The sequence below is a fragment of the Salvelinus namaycush genome, chromosome 6, assembly GCF_016432855.1.
Source record: "Salvelinus namaycush isolate Seneca chromosome 6, SaNama_1.0, whole genome shotgun sequence".
NCBI classification, from domain to species: Eukaryota; Metazoa; Chordata; class Actinopteri; order Salmoniformes; family Salmonidae; genus Salvelinus; species Salvelinus namaycush.
In genome coordinates this window covers 49,546,600-49,561,060 of record NC_052312.1, presented here as the reverse complement: position 1 = coordinate 49,561,060, position 14,461 = coordinate 49,546,600, and positions in this window count along the sequence as shown.

Sequence of the window (14,461 nt, the reverse complement as noted above, 5' to 3'; positions counted from 1 at the left end):
TTGCCATTTGGTTTATATAAGGAATTTGAATTATTTACACTTGTACATTTTTGCAATTACATCTACTTTTGATACTTAAGTATATTTAAAAGCAAATACTTTTACTCGAGTAGTATTTCACTGGGTGACTTTCACTTGAGTAATTTTCTATACAAAAGGTATATGTACTTTTATGCAAGTATGATAATTAAGTACTTTTTCCACCACGGCACACCATTCAGGTGGATGTATTATCTTGGCAATGGAGAAATGCTCACTAACAGGGACATACACAAATTTGTACACAGCATTTGAGAGAAATAAGCTTTTTGTGTGTATGGACAATCTGTGATTTTTTTTATTTCACCTCATGAAACATGAGACCAACACTATACATGTTGCATTTATATTTTGGTTTAGTGTAGTTAGTCATTTGATATATTGGCAAGTGGTTTGGGTGTGCCCGTCACAATTTGTCGACTGAGGTTGACTACCACCAATAGCATTAGTAGCCACCGTACACCTACTGGTGGCATTTAATGTTAATCGTTCATTTTGGCAATATTTACTTAGTGAAGACATCTGTACAAAATATATTGAATGAATCCCTGATAATACTCAGGACAAGAGGAAAAAGAGATGTGGTTCCATGTGTTTATTGAGGCCTTGCTCTCTCATAATAATTCATTATAGCCTTTATTGCGCTCACACCAAGCAGTGTCAACATCAAGACACCCATGGTTCCTCCCACGACGTAGATCATTGTCAAAGCCTCATCCCCTGCAAGGAAACAGACACATACTGAATTATAGCTACACTTTGTAAGGGTGATGTGTATGCTTCCATACAGCGGTCACGCCTTAAGCTAGCGTAAAGCAGAGGCAGCCATTTTTGTAATAACCTTTAAAATGTTGATACATCCTTACATTTTCAACTTGGAACTTGCCGGGTCTTCTCAACTCCCATCTCTAGTTGCAGGTGAAACGTTGGAATTTAGAAAATGCTCTGTTATCAAATTACATTTTTGCCTCGAAGTAATAGAACAGGATACCTTTTGCATCTCTTTGATATTTTAAGTAGAAATTGTGCACCAATATTTAATTATAAAAGATGAAGTTCCCATTAATATTGACCACATGTAAAATGTAATTAAATCTGATTTCTAAAAAGACTTGCTAATGCCAAAATTCGGCTTTTTGATATGTCCCTTCTAGGAAGATTTTACCCGAATTAGGACCAACAAGTTTTCACCATCATAGTTATTTTTGCTGCTTTGACAAAGTCATTTCTGAGGAGTTATTTATTTCATGTGATTAGTGATGCGTTAAGAAAAAAAACTTGTCCCTCATTTTAAGGTCAAACCTGTTACGTGAACTGAACTCACGTTTTAATATCATTTAACTTTTCCATAATTTTTTTTTTTTTTCAAAAGACATCTTAGTCAAATCATAATGTAAAAGCTGGTTCTACTCTTCTTGGCCATTTTATGGTGTTTCGTGGTGGAAAACTGAGCGGGTTGAGCATAACATGTCAATAACCCTGTTAGCCATATACAGGCTAGACATTTTTTAACGGTTACATTTTTTGTTGTTGTAAAGCTTGCATTCAATTGTCCCTCCCTGTTGCATACAACAAACTTCCATCCCTTAGAATACATGGACAACTACAAATACCTGGGTGTCTGGTTAGACTGGAAACTCTCCTTCCAGACTCATTAAGCATCTCCAATCCAAAATTAAATCTAGAATCGGCTTCCAATATCACAAAGCATCCTTCACTCATGCTGCCAAACATACCCTCGTAAAACTGACCATCCTACCGATCCTCGACTTCGGTGATGTCATCTATAAAATAGCCTCCAACACTCTACTCAACAAACTGGATGCAGTCCATCACAGTGCCATCCGTTTTGTCACCAAAGCCCCATACACTACCCACCATTGCAAACTGTACGCACTCGTTGGTTGGCCCTCGCTACATACTCGTCGCCAAACCCACTGGCTACATGTCATCTACAAGTCTCTGCTAGGTATCTCAGCTTACTGGTCACCATAGCAGCACCCACTCGTTGCACGTGCTCCAGCAGGTATATCTCACTGGTCACCCCCAATTCCTCTTTTGGTCGTCTTTCCTTCCAGTTCTCTGCTGCCAATGACTTTAACGAACTGCAAAAATCTCTGACGCTGGAGACTCATATCTTCCTCACTAGCTTTAAACACCAGCTGTGAGAGCAGCTCACAGATCACTGCACCTGTACATAGCCCATCTGTACATAGCCCATCTTTCTACCTACCTCATTCCCATACTGTATTTATTTATCTTGCTCCTTTGCACCCCAGTATCTCTACTTGCACATTCATCTTCTGCACATCTACCATTCCAGTGTTTTAATTGCTATATTGTAATTACTTCGCCACCATGGCCTATTTATTTCCTTAACTCCCTTATCTTACCTCATTTGCACTCACTGTATATAGACTTTTTGTTTTCTTCTACTGTATTATTGACTATGTTTGGTTTATTCCATGTGTAACTCTGTGTTGTTGTATGTGTCGAATTGCTATGCTTTATCTTGGCCAGGTCGCAGTTGCAAATGAGAACTTGTTCTCAACTAGCCTACCTGGTTAAATAAAGGTGAAATAAAATAAAATAAAATAAATAAAACTCCCGTCACAAGAGGATTTAGGGCTGATTTAAGATGAAATCGTCAACCCTGTTACTTTAATTGGCACTTAAAATTACTATAGTCAGTGCCTATTATTTAACCTTGATGGGGGAAAAAAAGAAGTATTATGTTGAACATGTGTTCGTTATGACAATGTTAAAATCAAATGAAAGAAAAAAAGTTACAACACCCAAAAGGGACAAATTTCCTGGAACGACCCAACAATTATACACCACCATCTTAGTCATCTCTCATTGATTGGGACAGGCGGGTGTCAGTCAAAGCGATGCCGATGTCATTTACAAAATAGCCTCCAACACTACTCAGTAAACTGGATGCAGTCTATCACAGTGCCATCCGTTTCATCAAAGCCCCATATACCACCAAACACTGGCCCTCGCTACATATTTGTCGCCAGACCCACTGGCTCCAGGTCATCTATAAGTCTTTGCTAGGTAAAGCTCCACCTTCTCAGCGCACTGGTCACCATAACACCCACCCATAGCACGCGCTCCAGCAGGTATATCTCACTGGTCATCCCCAAAGCCAACACCTCCTTTGCCCACCTTTCCTTCCAGTTCTCTGCTGCCAATGACTGGAACGAACTGCAAAAATCGCTGAAGTTGGAGACTTATAGCTCCCTCACTAACTTTAAGCATCAGCTATCTGAGCAGCTTAACGATCGCTGCAGCTGTACACAGACCATCTGAAAATAGCCCATCCAACTACCTACCTTATCCCCATATTGTTTTTATTTACTTTTTTTTGCTCTTTTGCACATCAGTATTTCTACTTGCACATCATCATCTGCACATCTATCACACCAGTGTTAATTTGCTAAATTGTAATTACTTCGCTACTATGGCCTATTTATTGCCTTAACTCCTTACGCCATTTGCGTTATTGACTACGTTTTACACATGGTATAAACACTCTGTTGTTTGTGTAGCACTGCTTTGCTTTATCTTGGCCAGGTCGCAGTTGTAAATGAGAACTTGTTCTCAACTGGCCTACCTGGTTAAATAAATGTGAAATAAAAAAATAGAACGCAACGCTTGATTTCTGAGTTGCGGTCCTGACATAAAACACTTCGGCGTGGACACCCAAGTGTCTCGATCGATCTGGAAGATCGGAAACAGACAATATGGCAGCGTACACATTGTTAAATCACCTCATTGAGCAAAAATGTATTTCATTTTATAAACGGAGCATTTTCTAAGTTCCAACGCTCCACAACGGCAGTTGAGGAGACACCGGTAAGTTCCAATTATGGAAGTATTGCCATGTAACAGTTTGTTGAAAAATTGTTGCTGGTGCTTTACATGAGTTAAGGTGTACTGGCTGCATGGAAGCATTCATATATCACTGTTACAAACTGAATTAGTATCCAAGACATCATTTGGAGCATCCCCAAATGCCACAGCCCTTTTTCAGAATGTTACAGAAGTTTCAGAAATAAATGTATAGATTAAAAGGATATCGGCAACGCTCAAAACGTTTCACATCACACCAACTCACAGTTGGAGAGTTTGGTCCCTGGTGCCGCCTCGGGGGTGACCATCAGTGGTCCTGCTGACACGACCACAGCTACTTTGATGTATGGATCCCATCTAGCTGTTGATCTCTTAGACAGTCTCTGGGTGGTACAGTTCTACAGAGAATCAGAGGAAAAGATGTTTTAAAAAAAATGATGACTAAGTTACTAATAAATGTGCATAACTGTTTGTTTGATCAATACAAATGTGTTTGAGCAAAGCTGAATATCAGCTTTATAAGATGCACTATGCAGAAATCTCCGCCATTTCCTGGTTCCTAAAATTCTAATAGTTTGCCTAATTTCAGTTTATGTGACTAAACAAGTAAGTATAGTGTAAGAATCATTATACCATCTAAACCGCTGTGAAATATATTTTCCACAAACAAAAATATTGGATTTTCAGCCGTTGGAAGCTGGTGTACAAAAACTAAAGATAGACGCAAAAACGAAACTTATGAATGGAAAGCATAGAATTAGCTCATATAGAAAGATCTACCGCTTCTTAGACTTACTTTCAATTAAAATGACTGCTCTATAACACATTTCTGTGTATTTGTAAGGTCTAATACATATGTCCGAATCATTCTTACCATTTTTAAATTGAACAACTTTACTAAGACTTCCAATATATTTATAATGGCAAATAGACTTAAACTTGTTAGAAATTTACCGTAGTACAGTCCTCATCGTGACTGCATATCCGGGCCAGGCAGTGCATGTAAATGGGTAACTCCTTGGGCATAGTGAACATGTGAATGGAGAATCTGCTCCTCTGTGACACACCGTTCACAGAGAGCCAATGAAAGGTGCTGTCAACAGGGCAGCTGAGGACGAGAGAATAGGGCATGATCCTAAACTGCTTTTTTAAAGTCTTGAAAATCCAGGGTCATGCCCAGTAGGTTTGAAACAGAAGATAATGTTTGAAAACCTGGAGGTACCATCTTGTCCAAAAACAAAGAATATTTTATACCTCAACAAAATAACCCTATACTCTAATAACCTATCTCCCCCATCACATAATGCCTATACATGACATTTTATATTGCTCGATTGAATGCACCCCAGAGTTTAGAATACCATCTCTCACACCAGGGTCATATTCACTAGAAATCAAACATAAGAAAATTGACTTAAACAGGAGAGGCTACCTGAACTTCTCCAATAACAAACTCTTGTTTTTTGTGTGCACAAATGAATATGACCCAGGACAGTAACCCACCCATCTAGGAGAAAGAAGCCCTTGGTTTCGTCCTGTGGATCCGGGCTCTCTGTGGCCCAGCAGGAAACCACTTCTAGCAGGACCTCCGAGGCGAACGTGTTGTTTGTCAGAATGGCCACCTCGAAGAAGAGTACATCGCTTAGGTGGAGGGCGATGGAGTCTCTGTAGCTGTAGGAGAAGGAGTCATCGCTGTACATGGTCATGGCCAGCCCCAGCTCATGGGAGGAGTTGTACTCCACCACAGAGTGGGAGGTGATCCTGGAGGTGTAGAGAGGGGATTGGTCAAAACACAGTTTTATGATTCTGATCCATTGTATGAATCAAAAGTCCAGTAGATTACTTGTACATTTCAAAAGGTACCAGTAATATTCCCTCCCTTTGCAACCCTTGCCAGGCTACAGGACCAGTTTTTCCTTGTAGGTCACATAATCAGGAACATCTCCTGGCCCCAGAATTACTCCGATCTGTCTTTTCTTACCACTCCAGATCTACGTTTATCTGGGTGTTGCGGACATAGTTCCGGGGGTAGATGCACTTCCAGATAACCTTGAGATCTCTTCGTGTGATGGTCCTCTCGCTGCTCAAGGTCACTGTCAGAGTGTTCCGGAACTCGATGTGTGTTCTGTTCACCTGGACACACAGAAAATCCAATTTCATCCAGAGTGCTGTGCACAATGGCATAATCACATTACACTAGTGATTGGCAGGTATCCAGTGTGACCTGTTGTATAGATTCCATTATAACCCCTTTGCACATCTGAATGCACGGTCACTCACCAGCCGTCTCGTTCCACACCGCGAGGGTTTGCGCAACACGTGGAAGTGGTAAAGCGTCTCGCTCTCCTCCATGGTGCAACGGCCTTCATTCAAGACAACCGTCACGTCGCCACCGAAGTAGCCAATCAGGAAGGCTTTGGCGATACCTCCGGCCATCGATCTATTCAGGCACTGGGTGAACATACCCTTTTCTGTTGGAATTAATTAACTTTCTTTACCCCCAAAAAGGAATCAGCGTCGTATTCATTAGGCACAGAACGGAAGAAACACAGGGAGGGACTGCCTGAACTCCTCCAATAAAAATGCTTGTTTTCCATTGCAACACATTTAAAACATAAAACATTTCCCGTTGTGTGCCCTATTGAACATGACCCATCAGTAAACAGGAGTGGTGTAGTAGAGAATACAAAAAAAGGTACACCAACAGACAAATTAAATTGCACAATAACAAGAAGCTAACTGACCATAACAGACAGGATGTGAGGCAGGGGTAGGAGGGGGAACGAAGGCAGGCCCGACGTCATAGAAGCCATGTTGACACACACAGGTGTAGGAGTTCAGAGTGTTGACGCACAAAGAGTTGGCGTCACACCTGTTCAGGTCAGGGGTCGCACACTCATCTGGGTCTGTCCAAAAGGGAGGGTAAAGTTACCCCTAGGCGCTGCTCTTGGGTCAGTTTCACATTTCCCCCCACTAATGGTTAAGGTTAGAAATCGGGAGAGGGGAAGCTGACTTTACCCTGGAGGGTAAAAAAACAGCAGCAACATTCTGTGTAATGCACAGAGGTTCCACTATTTCAGTGATAGTGTGCCAAGCAATGTACAAACCCCACATTTGGGACAGGTAACGGCCTAGGTAAGCAAGATTTATAGTTTGAACGCATCACACAAGTTTAAAAGACATGAAATGTTGATAGAAATCTGACAATACTCCATGTGATGCTGTTGTTGGTGGTTCTCTTACCATCCCAGTAGATGATCCCATCCTTGACTGTGATATTGGGCGGCTGGAGGGACTGGATATGGTCCAGCTGCTCGCCAGGTGGTAGCGGTAAGTCTGCGTCGGTTATGGAAGCGTCAAAGCCTTGAAAGGTAATCTTAGTTTTGGATTCGCCTTCCAGTTCCTTGAATGCAACCAACTCCACCCTGGTCTTAATCGGGTACTCTTTCAAAAGCTCCTCCAGCTACGGACATGAAGAAATGTCAGTGACAGGGAGGCCAGGGTTGTGTTCATAAGGCCACACGACAGAAAACTTGATTAAACATATTACAAAAAATTCTAATTAACGTTTCTTGTCAAGTCCAAGTAGTCCCTCTCGGTTTCAGTCAGTTTTATTCCATTTGGTGCTCAAAGACACTCACTAGTTTTTCGTAGATGCGCTTCAGCTCAGCCCAGGGCTCAGTCTTTGGGTCCAACACCATTAACCAAGGCACAACGAAGGCTAGAAGAGAGAAAACAAAATGTCACTTTATTTCATAAGTAATAGCATAATGCACAAGACAATTAACAAAGCACTCGTTTCAAGTAAAGTTTCAAGTAAACTCTTTACCTGATCATATCAAGTGCATGTAGAATAGCAAATCTGTTCCTGCAACATCCATTTCTACCTCCTAAACATACCCAACAATATAAACAACATCCATTTATACCTCCTAAACGTACCCAACAATATAAACAACATCTGGCGTACGTTCAGTAGGCAAATGTCGTGGAACACTGGGGATGGAAATGTCCTGAATAGAGATTACATGCTTCCTTACTCCACGCATCAGAGAGGCACGTTTGATGCATGCATAAACACTAGTCAAAAGTTTAGACACACCTACTCATTAAAGGGTTTTTCTTTATTTTTACTATTTCCAACATTTTAGAATAATAGTGAAGACATCAAAACTTTGAAATAACAAATATGGAATCATAAGAAATGCGTTTGAGCCAATCAGTTGTGTTGTGACAATGTAGGGTTGGTATAGACAGCCCTATTTGGTAAAAGACCAAGTCCATATTATGGCAAGAACAGCTCAAATAAGCAGAGAAATGACAGTACATCATTACTTTAAGACATGAAGGTCAATCAATACAGAAAATGTCAAGAACTTTGAAAGTTTCTTCAAGTGCAGTCGGCAAAAACAATCAAGTGCTATGATGAAACTGGCTCTTACCAGGACTGCCACAGGAGAGGAATACCTAGAGTTACCTCTGCTGCAGAGGATAAGTTCATTAGAGTTATCAGCCTCAGAAATTGCATCCCAAATAAATGCTTCAGAGTTCAAGTAACAGACATCTCAACATCAACTGTTCAGAGGAGACTGCGTGAATCAGGCCTTCATGATCAATTTGCTGCAAATAAACCACACCTAAAGGACACCAATAAGAAGAAGAGACTTGCTTGGGCCAAGAAACGAGCAATGGACATTAAACTGGTGGAAATCTGTCCTTGGGTCTGATGAGTCCAAATTCAAAATCTGGCCTCCACAATCACCCGACCTCAACCCAATCGAGATGGTTTGGGATGAGTTGGACCGCAGAGTGAAGGAAAAGCAGCCAACAAGTGCTCACCATATGTGGGAAGACTGTTGGGAAAGCATTCCAGGTGACTACCTCATGAAGTTGGTTGAGAGAATGCGAAGAGTGTGCAAAGCTGTCATCAAGGCAAAGGGTGGTTACTTTGAAGAATTTCAAATATAAAATATTTTGTTTAACACTTTTTGGTTACTACATGATTCCATGCGTGTTATTTCATAGTTTTGATGTCTTTGCTATTATTCTACAATGTAGAAAATAGTAAAAATAAATAAAAACCCTTGAATGAGTAGGTGTCCAAACCTTTGACTGGTACTGTATATATGACGATTCCACAACGTTGTGCCCTACTGAACACGGCCCAGATGACACCAACCTAGGTCTTCATTCGGCCTCAGGGTGGACGCCACCGGCAGCACGAGGGCGTTGACGGAAACGTTGACTCCATCAAAACACACCAGGGCTGTGTCGGCGCTCCACTCGCCATCACACTCTTCCCACACGTCCAGGGCATAGTGCGTGCCCTCAGTGAGCCCCGGGAGGCGGAGCAAAGGCTCCATCAGCCGGCCTTGCTGGATGGTCGAGCCGTTGTCATAAGACAGCTGGTACTGAAAGGCCACGCCCTGTCCGGTCCCACCAATCCACAGCGCCGTAGAGTCCTCAGGACGGTAGCGCAGTTCTGATACACCTCTGGGTCCTATGAGAGAGAAGACAGGAGTAGGGTGAAGTTGACCCTAGACGCTGATCTTGAGTCAGTTTAGCAATTCCCCTCTGATGGTTAAAGTTATGATTGGGGGAAGGGAATCCTATCCGAGATCTGTACCTAGGGGAAACTTCACCCCTGAGCAGAGAGGAGACAGCAAAGACCCACCCAACATGGCAGATACAGGCTGTTATAGTGGTCTTCAATAGTGGTCCTATAGACTCTACAGGGTGGGCAGGTTTTTGTTCCAGCCCAGTACTGCTGCACATACATACTGTCTACTAAACTAATCATCAATCACTTGAATAGTTGAATCAGGTGTTGGATTAGAACAAAAGCATGTACATAAAAGCATGTGACCGCACTTTCTTTAATCACCAATCAAGCTGATTAAATTATTAGGTTACCGTTAATACATTTCTCCATTCAATCCCCCACTAAATGCATCTCCAACCTAGTAAAAAATAAACATGAGAGCTGCCCAAACATCGATCACGCGACTGCTCAACATGAGCCTTGAGGTCTGGGCTCTGTAGTTTACCTGTGCGAGTGCGTACGGTCTTGGAGCTCATGACCACGCTGTCTCCGCACAGCGCCTCTACTCTAGCCGAGTACTGGCGGCAGGGCAGCAGGCTGGCCACCGTGTGGCTGGTGAGCAGGGTGGTGTAGTGGAGCGCCCCCTGGTGGTAGATCCTGAACATGGAGATAGAAGAAGTGTTCCTCACCACCCAGCTCAGGGTGTAGTTGTCCGGCCCCGAGGAGGTCTGCCACAGGTTCTCAATTTCTGAGTGGACTAAAGAGAGGGCTGATAGTCATTTCCAGAAGTGTTCACCGTAAGCAAAGTAGGAGAAAGGCAATTGAAGAGTGTGTGAAAACAGTGCCATGGATGAACGGATGTTACGGGTTTACTTTGGCTGCATATCAATAGAAGGGACTTCCTCTTGTCTCCTTCCCCTCATGTGCAATGATCAGAGAACTCTGTTAGAATAGGTGAAAGTACCTGTCTGACATTTCCTCAGAACACCGGCCCTACCTCCTCAGAACACCGGCCCTACCTCCTCAGAACACCGGCCCTACCTCCTCAGAACACCGGCCCTACCTCCTCAGAACACCGGCCCTACCTCCTCAGAACACCGGCCCTACCTCCTCAGAACACCGGCCCTACCTCCTCAGAACACCGGCCCTACCTCCTCAGAACACCGGCCCTACCTCCTCAGAACACCGGCCCTACCTCCTCAGAACACCGGCCCTACCTCCTCAGAACACCGGCCCTACCTCCTCAGAACACCGGCCCTACCTCCTCAGAACACCGGCCCTACCTCCTCAGAACACCGGCCCTACCTCCTCAGAACACCGGCCCTACCTCCTCAGAACACCGGCCCTACCTCCTCAGAACACCGGCCCTACCTCAGATTTACGCATATAAAGGGAAGGAGACAAGGAGGGGAAGAAACTTAAGACTATTGACACTCAGCCTAGCAAAGCATCAACTAGGTGGATCTTACCAGTATTCCCGTTGATGAGGACCATTCTGCTGTGGCGAGCCTCCGTGCCCGCCTGGCACACCGTCTGCAGGCCAAACTTCACCCTGCTACAGGGCGGCAGGTCAGACTGAGAGAACACAAAGGTGTCCAGTGTGTGCCTGAAGGACCTCTCCTCCAGGACATGGTTGGTGCCATTGAGGTAGAGGACCGTGACAAGGAAGAAGGAGAACTTGCGGTTGTCGGGACAGTCCCAGGACACCGTGACACTGCTGCTGTTCCACAACGTCACCTGGAAATGTCTGGGGACTTCTGGGTCTGGATATGAATAGAAATTATACAGCAAAATGTAACTAAGTAATTACCTCATAAATATCAATACAACACAGTGCTGCTCATATCAGTACCGAGCTCATGGGACGAGACATAAGGTATAGTCCTCAAATCTATACTTTTATATCATCAAAAAGGCCTGTAAATAACAGTTTGAACCTTAAGATTGGTGTGATTACACAGGGTGACAACGACTAGAGAGCTACCAAGGGTGTATTCACTAGGAACCAGCATATTAGTGTTGCTACAGTGTGCACTAATGAATACACCCCAACTGTACCTGTGATAGTGGAGAGACAGGTAAGCGAGTGGCTGCCTGCCATCTCCACACAGGCAGCATAGGAACTGCAGGACTCCAGGGCTGTGAAGCGGTAGTGGTTGGAGTGGGTACTGTCCACACTAAGGGCAGCGTAGGCCTTCATCTCAGAGTGGTATAGGGACACAGAGTGGACGGGGACAGGGGCAGCCGGGGGCTGCATCTTCTCTTTCCAGGACACCAGTAACATGGAGGTACTCCTGGACTCCAGCGTCAAGGGATAGCGCATGGTGTGACCTAGGAGAGGAGATGGGAGTCATGACTACATTTATGACCTGCACACCTGGGAATATGCCCACTACACCACTGATCGTCACCTGAATTCTGTCTCCATCTTGATTTCACTTTTGCGTCTCTCTCTCTCTCGTCTGTATTCCTTTCTGACAATCCATCTGTGTCTGTCTACCTACCTTCATCTCTCTCCTTCCATCTCCCTCCCTTTATTTCTCTCTCTCTCCATTTATTTGTCTCTTTCCCTTCGTGGCTCTCTGTCCCCCTCTCTCTCACTCTCGAACGAAGACAAAGACGTAACAACGTTACCGAGCATGAGGATGAAGTCTGGGTCCTGATAGAGGTACAGAGCGCTGTTTTCACACGCAAACACCTCATTGGTGGAGAACAACTCCAGGGCTTCCTAAAAGCGATAACATGAGAATGGACAAACATTAATCTTTCATTCAAAAGGGACATTATGGTGACACCAGAAAAGAAGAGGAGAATGTGATCACTTATATTACAGGTCTACCCACCAGAGTGCTATTGATGGGCTGTTGGTCAGGTTTATGTATACTTCTGAACTCAATGGAATGTGAACCTTCAAGTGAAGAAAAACACAATAATTATACTGTAGCATGATCTAATGAACACCAATGGTAATCTCAGAATCCCAGAACTAAAATATTGCGTAATTTGTTTAGATGAATGGATACAGGACAGTGTTTGTACTTAGATACAGTCTTAACAATGAGTGGAAGGGTGGAAGACCTATACTTACCTGGGAAGATGGAGAATATCCACTTCCGAACCATGACACCATATTGAAGTGTCAATTTGTGTTCCACAGTAGTGGCAACTGTCAAAGATGAAAATGTGTCCTCTCTCCAAATGGATTTCAATTTGGTGGTGTTCAACAATAAATGTCCTTCTGGCCAACTGTAGAGAATCAAAGTGAACAAGACACATAGGTGTAAGTTAGTGCAAAGTGCATGGTTCAGAAGTTTGGCGTGATTATGTGTTTATTTAATACTGGACTTATTTACCTGCCAAACAAGGAATTGTTGCTTATCTTCCAACATATGGAGAAAGTAAAACTACTGCAGCTTCCTGCAGATTGTAGGAAGCTAACGTTACATGTCACAATTAACTCATGAAAATCAACCAAACCCCGCGTCCCGGGAGGAAAATAAGCTAAATACATGTTTGTGTGTAACTCATAATTGATGTGGAAACAGCATAGCCACTCAGTATCAATTACAAACACAACAATAACGCCCTTAGCACGCACAGGCTACTTACCGAGAGATATCGTGTGAGGTACAAGAATGAACAATATAAATGGAAACGCGAAACAGGTCCTGCAAAAGCAAAGTCGGTGTTCTTTATCAATAATCATGGCCACCTTAATTCACCATTCGATTAATAATACAAGAACGAAATTAAGTATTTGTTTAGCCTACATGTTTCTTGCGACTGTTAATTTGCACTCAGGTATGGGTAAGCGTGATTGAGTTGACGAAAACAAACGACTGACCTGACGTCATCGATTTATAATGATTGACAGGTGCAGGTCAATCTGATAGGACCCACTGTCTTGGTGCAGATTTGATCACAAATTATTTGCACAATATCATATATTATGATGATTATGAAAGGAGAAAATAGAGAGAGCTGGTAGTGTCAATGATCAGATAAATTGTGATGAACTTTCATATATTTTGTGGAACATTAATTTTGAGCAACATGGTAGACTCATGCCAATTTTGTTCCAAATAATTAGGTTTACTATTTGGAGGGAGGCTATGAATCAAATCAAATCAAATGTTATTAGTCACGTGCCGAATACAACAGCTGTAGACCTTACAGTGAAATGCTTACTTACAAGCCCTCAACCAACAATGCAGTTTAAAAAATATGAATAAGAATAAGAAATAAAAGGAACAAGTAATTAAAGAGCAGCAGTAAAATAACAATAGCGAGAATATATACAGGGGGTACCGCTACAAAGTCAATGTGCGGGGGCACCGGTTAGTCGAGGTAATTTGGGTAATATGTACATGTAGGTAGAGTTATTAAAGTGACTATGCATAGATGATAACAGAGAGTAACAGTGGCGTAAAAGGGGGGGTGGGGGTGGACAATGCAAATAGTCTGGTTAGCCATTTGATTAGATGTTCAGGAGTCTTATGGATTGGGGGTAGAAGCTGTTTAGAAGCCTCTTGGACCTCTGACTCCGCCTGGTATAGAGGTCCTGGATGGCAGGAAGTTTGGCCCCAGTGATGTACTGGGCCGTACGCACTACCCTCTGTAGTGCCTTGCAGTCGGAGGTCGAGCAGTTGCCATACCAGGCAGTGATGCAACCAGTCAGGATGCTCTCGATGGTGCAGCTGTAGAACCTTTTGAGGATCTGAGGACCCATGCCAAATCTTTTCAGTCCCCTGAGGGGGAATAGGTTTTTTACTGCCCTCTTCACGACTGTCTTGGTGTGCTTGGACCATGTTAGTTTGTTGGTGATTTCAATCTGCTCCACTACAGCCAAGTCGATGAGAATATCAATGTGCAAAGGGCAAGAATGTTAGCCTTCCGAAGTCTGTATGTCATTTGAATTTTATTTATGATTAACCACATGTACAAAGACAAATGATGCATTCATAACCAGTTGGAAACTCTGAACATAAAATTAACGTAAATAATTTGCATAATGCTTCTTGT